The sequence below is a fragment of the Apium graveolens genome, chromosome 11 (assembly GCF_009905375.1).
Source record: "Apium graveolens cultivar Ventura chromosome 11, ASM990537v1, whole genome shotgun sequence".
Taxonomy (NCBI): domain Eukaryota; kingdom Viridiplantae; phylum Streptophyta; class Magnoliopsida; order Apiales; family Apiaceae; genus Apium; species Apium graveolens.
The window spans coordinates 156,777,322-156,784,306 of record NC_133657.1 but is presented as its reverse complement, the minus strand read 5'-3'; positions in this window follow the sequence as shown (position 1 = coordinate 156,784,306).

Below are 6,985 nucleotides of genomic sequence, written 5' to 3'. Positions count from 1 at the left end.
GCTCACCAGCTAGAGAAGGCAGCCTGTTAACAGCAGCTTTGTCTCTGAGAAGAGATTCTGAAGTGTGTACAATGTTTAAAGTCTGTTCTGCCTCCACATTGCCCTGAGCAGCCAATAATTGATAGGCTGGAACAGGGTGAGTAAAAGTGTCAGCATCCAAGGAAATGTTATCAATTACAGCTTTGTAATGTTGCTAAAATTGTCTTTCCTTTTCTGCATCATCCACTATCATTGACTCACTAGCAATGGCTGGATGCACCCTTATAGCTTCTGTACCTGCCTTTCTCTCATTTTCTCTATTTTCTTGCATCAAGGGCTCCCCCTGGCTCACACACACCCTCACACCCTCACCCTCACCCTCACCTTCTAAGGTGGCACTCCCCTCACTCACTTTTGCCATGCTGGAAGAAATAGCATGCATATGGTGACTCTCAACCTCTCCTTTTTCCTGGGAGCAACCCAGCCTCTCACTCAAATTATCACTCCCTTCCCTCAAACCTAAAAGTGATTGTACAGTAACCATGTCCTCTACAGTTGGAATTGTTTCTGTTATATGTGTAGAGACCATCAACGGATAGGTAGTATCCGTTGAAGTGGAAACTGATGGTATCAACGGATAACTACTGTTAAGCTTATCCGTCGAAGAACAACCACTTGTCAATGGATGAGAGATATCCGTTGAAGAAGGAAAAGATGTAGATATTGAAAGTGACATAATTGTTGAATCTGTGTGAATTGATTTTAAGTGAGGTGACACAGATTCTTCCACTATATCTGAAAGAATTGGCTGATGATCCAACAAATCATCTAAAAGATGATGATCATCAGGTTTTGAGTGGGGCTCCTCCCTAAGTTTTAATGAGGGAGAATCAGGAATTGAGGTGAATATCATATCCACATCCAGAGAGGGTGATGGAGAGTTTGATGATTGATGTGTTTCTATTATGAGAGAATGGGGCTGTGACTCCACATTTGCTGGAGTCACATCAAGTTAAATTTCAGAAGGCAAAGATACAGGTGGATGTATCTGTGCTGTGTGTGCCCCCTCTGTGGAAACTAGGGTCTTGGCCTTCTTCCTTGAAAAGGCTTTGATTGGTGAGTGTGTAGCCTCAGTGTCCCTCCCTCTTTTATTCTGTGTCCCTGGTTGGGGACTATTTTCAATAGTTGCACCCTTTTGGGATGATGCAACTAGGGATGTGTTTGACTCCTTTTGAACCACCACAGTCTTTTGAGAGACTGTGGCTTGGCTGGCTGGGGTACCACTCACCTCTCTCACCTTATCCTGTGGGGTTTTTTGATGTTCACCCCTCCCCTCACCACTCACACCCTGTTCACTCCCTTCAGGGTTTATGGTAGTTGTTACAACTGTTGACTCTTGAGAGACAACATAGGTGGTTTTCTTTGTCTTGTGTTTTGAAATTTTAGTTTTGGTGGCTTTGGTAGGAATCTGTTTGGACAAAGACACAGATTCCATTGCCACACTGGAAGGAAAAGAAATAATGGGGTTGGAAACAGTAGGAGTTATAGAAGTGTTTACCTCACTTACCTGTGGTGCATTCATGTTTGGAAAATATACCAATGGCACCTGGCTATTGAGGTTGATTCTCAAAAGGTCTGCAAGGACCCTTTTCTCTTGTGCCCAGCATTTGAGTTTATTGTTCTCATTAGATATAACCAATCCTTCAGCAACATGGTTAGCCAATAACATAAAGAATCTAGCGTAGTAGATGTTATGTGGTCTATTAGCTTTTTTACCTAATCTGGAACCTAATTCTAGCATGACATAGTTGCTAAAATTAAAGTATCTATCAGAAACTAGCATATAGAGCATATTAACAAGAGATGAAGTTATGGCATCAAAATTGCTAATCTTCCCAGAGAAAACCTTGATAAAGGCATCTCAAAGAAAACTCCATTCTTTCCTAAGGCCCTTCCTTCTAATACTACCTAAGCTAGCAGAATCAAAAGCATAGCCTATGGAATCTAACATAGCAGATACATCTTTATCAGTGTGTGGTGTCATGGCATTATTCTCAGGCAACTTAAAGCAAGACTGTATATCATCACAGTTAATGCAATAATACTTACCTTTGAGAGAGAAGGCAATAGTCATATCTGTGGAGTTGAACTCTGCAGTTGTCCAAATCTCCTCAATCACCTCACAGTAGATGGTTGGGGCTTCCAGCATTGCATAGCTTAGTTTGCAGTTTTTGATGAAGTCCATCATCTTGTGATAATCAGAATGGGCTTCATTCTTTTCAACCAAGGCTACGAAATTATTCTTTTCATAAACAAATCCAGATTGAGACATAATTTTGACTACTGGTGCCATTGTTGTGAGTAGAGGTTGCAGAGAAAAACTTGAGAATTTTGGGAGAGAAGAAGAATAAAAATTACAAGAAAGCGTAAAGTGAAAATAAGAATTCAATGGGCTTTTATACTTTCTTGAATTAAAACGTAAATAAAATGATTAAATGATACTTTTAAACAAATTACAGCCATTTAAGAATAAAGAAAGCTGTAGAAATTCTGAAAACTGCCTTTAATACAAATACATACAACAGTGTATATCTGTATCAACGGTTAAGTAAAAGAATCAACGGTTGTGACTCACTTAAAGTAACTGATGTGACACTTTAATGGATAAGGTAAATAGTTATCCGTTGATGATCAACACTATTTTATCGGTTGAGGGATAAAATTACCAGAAATGTATTTGTCTTTCAACGGATAATGAACATCCGTTGATAGAACAATTTTGGCTTTCAACGGATAGAGAATATCCGTTGATAGAATAAGTCTTATTTAAAGCCAACTTTGTTCTTGCAGCAAATTCATTTCAGGCTTCAAGGCAGATTATATAGAGGACATAAATTTATGAATAATTAAGCATACCTAGCTCACTTACTAATCTTGTGAATGTTGGTTCATCAAGTGGCTTGGTAAATATGTCTGCAATCTGCTTTTCACTTGGAACAAAATGAAGTTCCACTGTACCTTTCATCACATGTTCCCTAATGAAGTGGTACTTGATGTCAATGTGCTTGGTTCTTGAGTGCTGCATTGGATTTTCAGTAATGGCAATGGCACTTGTGTTATCACAGAATATAGGAATTTTTTCAACAGTTAGTCCATAGTCAAATAGTTGATTCCTCATCCATAGTATCTGTGCACAGCAACTACCAGCAGCAATGTACTCAGCTTCAACTGTTGATGTAGAAACAGAATTTTGCTTCTTGCTGAACCATGACACAAGCTTGTTCCCTAGAAATTGACAGGTGCCAGTTGTGCTTTTCCTATCTATTTTGCAGCCTGCATAATCTGCATCTGAGTAGCCAACCATGCCTCTATAACTAGAAATGTCCACAGACTTTTCATCCTTGTTTAATTCAAGCTTGGTGGCAGTGGAGTTTTTGTAGATGAACAATCCATTAAGTCAAACTTCTTTAAAAGATCATAAATATATTTAGTTTGACTAATGAAAATTCCACCACTAACTTGTTTAACTTGTAAACCAAGAAAATAAGTTAGCTCTCCCATCATGCTCATTTCATATTTACTTTGCATTAACTTAGCAAACTTTTTACAAAGCTTATCATCTGTAGATCCAAATATAATATCATCTACATAAATTTGAACAAGTATTGTAGAGCCATTAACATTTCTAAAGAAAAGTGTTTTGTCAACAGTACCTCTTGTGAAGTGATTATCTAGAAGAAATTTTGACAAAGTCTCATACCAGGCTCTAGGTGCTTGCTTTAGTCCATAGAGTGCTTTCAATAGATAATACACATAGTCTGGAAAGTTTGGATCTTCAAATCCTGGAGGTTGGCTTACATAAAATTCTTCCTCCAATTCCCCATTTAGAAATGCACTCTTGACATCCATTTGATAGACTTTGAAATTGGCATGGGCTGCATAGGCTAGAAAGATTCTGATGGCTTCAAGTCTGGCAACTGGAGCAAATATTTCATCAAAATCTATTCCCTCTTGTTGAGAATAGCCTTTAGCAACCAATCTGGCTTTATTCCTTATGACAATGCCATTTTCATCCATCTTGTTTCTGAATACCCATTTTGTGTCAATAGAACTCTTGTTCTTTGGCTTGGGTACCAGCTTCCAAACTTTGTTCCTCTCAAATTGGTTTAGCTCCTCTTGCATTGCTAAAATCCAATCTGGATCCAATAGAGCTTCTTCCATTCTCTTAGGTTCCTCATGTGATAGAAAGCTACTATACAGACATTCATCTTGAGTTGCCCTTCTAGTTTGCACTTTAGATGTAGCATCACCAATGATAAGTTCAAAAGGGTGATTCTTGGTCCATTTCCTTTGAGGTGGTAGATTAGCTCTAGATGAGGTTGCCTCAGTATTGTCATGATGTGAGATAGAATGTTGATTGGTTGAAACTCCCCCTGAGTTGCTGATCCTTTGAAAGGAATTGGGAGCTCTATCAACTGATGAAGTGAATTGATTATCCGTTGACAGACTATGATCAACGGATGCTTCATTATGAACTTCAACGAATGATGCACTTTGTCTTTCAACGGATGCTGCATTGCTTCTTTCAACGGAAGCTGAATTATGACTTTCAACGGATGCAGCATTCTGTGCATTATCCAAAGGCAGATTTTGAATTCTTCTTGAGATGCCTTCTTCATCATTCTCATCTTCACTATCATCACAATATATCTCAATATTGTCAAATTTGAGTCCTTCATGATGTCCCTCATCTGTTAGTCCATCAATCTTTTTATCATCAAACACAACATGCACAAATTCCATGACAATGTTGGTTCTTAGATTGTAGACCCTATATGATTTTCCAGCAGAATAACCAACAAATATTCCTTCATCAGCCTTTGGATCAAACTTCCCTTTGTGATCAGATTGATTCCTTAAGATGTAACATTTACAACCAAAGACATGCAGAAAGTTTAAAGTTGGTTTTCTTCTCTTGAATAATTGATAGGGAGTCATGCCTTTTGCCTGATTGATTAGAGAAATATTCTGAGTGTAACATGCACAGTTAACAGCCTCAGCCCAAAAGTAAGTTGGGAGTTTTGACTCTTCAAGCATTGTCCTTGCAGCTTCAATTAGTGATCTGTTCTTCCTTTCCACCACACCATTTTGTTGTGGAGTCCTTGGAGCTGAGAACTCATGCATGGTCCCATTTTCTTCACAGAACAACTTCATGGTTGAATTTTTGAACTCAGTTCCATTGTCACTCCTAATATTCCTTACTTTGAAATCAGGATGATTGTTGACTTGCTTGATATGATTGATAATGATTTCACTAGCTTCATCCTTTGATCCAAGAAAATAAACCCATGAAAACTTTGAGAAATCATCTACAATCACTAGGCAATATCTTTTCCTTAAAATTGACAATACATTGACTGGTCCAAAAAAAAGATCCATGTGTAGCAGTTATAATGGTTCATCAATTGCAGATTCAAGCTTCTTACTGAATGATACTTTCTTTTGCTTTCCTTTCTGACAAGCATCACACAGTCCATCCCTTGTGAATTCTACTAGAGGCATTCCTCTAATTAAGTCCTTTTTGACTAGATCATTCATTGTCTTGAAATTCAAGTGGGACAGCTTCTTGTGCCATAGCCAGCTTTTAACTGAACTTGCTTTGCTGAGAAGACAAGTAATAGATTCTGCATCTGTAGAGTTGAAGTCAGCTAAATAAACATTCCCTTTTCTAACTCCAGTTAGAACCACTTTATTGTCCTTCTTACTTGTGACAATACAGGCTTCAGAATTGAAGGAAACAGTATTCCCTCTGTCACATAGTTGACTGATGCTCAATAAGTTGTGTTTGAGACCATCAACCAATGTAACTTCATCAATGATGACATTTTCTTTTGAAATCAAGCCATATCCCATAGTGAATCCTTTGCTGTCATCTCCAAAGGTTATGCTAGGGCCAGCTCTCTCCTTAAACTCTATGAGCAGGGTGAAATCTCCTATCATGTGTCTTGAACAGCCACTGTCCAAGTACCATAGATTCCTTCTTTTTCCCTGCACACAACAAAATCAATCAAGTTGATTTTGGTACCCAAGTTTCTTTGGGTCCAGCCTTGTTAGTCATTTTCCTAGACTTCATTCCTCCTGCATCTTTTGACTTAGGTAACTTTGGGTCAACCTTGATCTCAGATGTGGTTGGTTGAAGTGTAGGGTTAGTCACTGAATCATTTAACACATTTGATTGAATTTGATAAGGCATAGATTGTGCAAACATGTTATTCCATATAGGCATATTGTATGGCATTTGAGGCATACTAAATGCAGTAAAATAAGGATTATTAATATATGGCATGTTTGCAAAATGTGCATGGGGATTCTGATGAGACATAACAGGCATAGCATGCAGAGGTGACATAGACATGTTAGGCATGGAGGGATTTGAAGGCATGGGAGCATTTTTAACAGATTTGCAATTATCAGATAGGTGATTAACACTTTTACAATGCACACAGCTTTTTCTAGGAGCATACCTATCAGGTGTGTAATTGTTATGTTTATTAATCCCTACCTTCCCATTTCTTTTAGATTTTCTTTTAGTTTCCTTCTTATCCTCAACCAACTTAAGTCTATTTTTTAGATGATCTAAAGTCATGTGTCCTATATTCACCTTACTAGCATCTTTGGATGTGCTAGCTCCTTCTTTGACAAAGTTCTTGAAAGTTGAATCATCCTTCTTATTGTGATTTTAAATTTTAAAATTACTTGCCTATTTTAATTGATGAGCCTTCAACGGATGCTCCTTTTCTTCCTTCAACGGATAACTTTCATCATCCGTTGATTCCATATCCGTTGACAATCCATCAATTAATTTCAACTCCTTTTTGTTTTTCTTCCCGGCATCCTCACAGAATGATTCAATTCCCTGAACCTTGGCAATCTGAACACTAACATCCCTAGATGTTTTCCAGGCCTTGATTACCTCTTGCTCACTTTTTAACTGTTTAGAAAGAAT